This window comes from Psammomys obesus, unplaced genomic scaffold (assembly GCF_907164565.1).
Source record: "Psammomys obesus unplaced genomic scaffold, mPsaObe1.curated_primary_1811, whole genome shotgun sequence".
In the NCBI taxonomy this organism is placed as follows: Eukaryota; Metazoa; Chordata; class Mammalia; order Rodentia; family Muridae; genus Psammomys; species Psammomys obesus.
This window is the reverse complement of record NW_026594428.1, coordinates 4,110,340-4,111,755: the sequence shown is the minus strand read 5'-3', so window position 1 is coordinate 4,111,755 and position 1,416 is coordinate 4,110,340. Positions and strand designations below refer to the sequence as shown.

Genomic DNA, 1,416 nt, shown 5'->3' with positions numbered 1-1,416 from the left:
TCATGGTCGTTTTGATTTACATTTCCCTGATGACTAAGGATATTGAGCATTTCTTTAAGTGTTTCTCTGCCATTCAATATCCCTCTATTGAAAATTCTCTGTTTAGCTCTGTACCCGATTCTTTAATTAGGTTACTTGCTTTGTTGCTATTTAACTTCTTGAGTTCTTTATATATACAGGATATTAGTCCTCTGTCAGATATAGGGTTGGTGAAGATCCTTTTCCAATCTGTAGTCTATCATTTTGTGCAGATGACAATGTCCTTTGCTTTACAGAAACTTTTCACTTTCATGAAGTCCCGTTCATTAATTATTGATCTTAGAGCCTATGCTGTTGGTGTTCTTTTCAGGAAGTTGTCTCCTGTGCCAATGAGTTCTATGCTCTTCCCCACTTTTTCTTCTAATAGATTTATTGTGTCCATTTTTATTTTGAGGTCTTTGATCCACTTGGATTTTAGTTTTGTGTAGTGTGATAAGTATGGATCTATTTTCATTTTTCTGCAGGTAGACATCCTGTTAGTCCAGCATCATTTGTTGAAATGCTATTTTTTTCCATTGTACAGATTTGGCATCTTTGTTAAAAATCAGGTGTCCCTAAGTGTATGGGATTATTTCTAGGTTTTCTATTAGAATCTATTGATCCATCATTCTGTTTTTCTGCCAGTACCATGCAGTTTTTATAACTGTTACTCTATAGTACAGCTTGAGATCAGGGATGGAGATACCTCCAGAAGATCTTTCTAAGTGTACAGCAATTTAACCTGCTCATGCATCTTCGTCAGCAGCTGGGCCATCTCTGTCCTTTGTGTTTCTGGTATAAATTGCATGGGCTTTGTGCTTTGAAACCAGCTTAACAAGTCCTTTAGTATGTGGCTCTTGAAGGGCTGCCCTGGCCAAGTAACCACAAATCTTCAGTCTCTCAGAGACCACAGCTGGAGTTGGGAACTTCCTTATAGTTTGTCCCATGTGACTTTGTTGAACAGGACTAGATTGTGGAGCTTGTCACAAACTTTACCTTGGGCCATTTCTTTTTGGCTTTGGCACCAGGCTTGTGTACTGGGTCTTTGTCTTTCTAGCCTACTTCATGGCATTGATCTTTTTCTTGTTGGTTTTGGGCTGCATGGGGAATTCAGAGGGTGGCAAGAACCACTGCAGCCTCACTAAGATATCAGAGAAAAAAGGAAGCCTGACCAGTCAACCAACTTGTCTCTTTGGTTTAAAAGTAGATTGCTGTGTAAGTGTGTGCTAATTTCTTCTCTTAGTTTGCATGTCTGGCTTTATGTCAATACCAAACAGATGATTTTTGTTTGTTTGTTTGACTCTGTTGTATAATTTGTTGTCAGACATTGTGGATTGTTCTGCATCAGTCTTTCCCTTTCCATAGACCTTTGGCCATCCAGGGCACCTTGTGCTTCCA

At 39.1% G+C, this 1,416-nt stretch overlaps 1 pseudogene; it reads right to left on the bottom strand.

The window, feature by feature from the left end:
• Positions 1 to 764: 764 nt before the first annotated feature.
• LOC129685449 (40S ribosomal protein S25-like) lies at positions 765 to 1,121 on the bottom strand (annotated as a pseudogene).
• Positions 1,122 to 1,416: the final 295 nt, after the last annotated feature.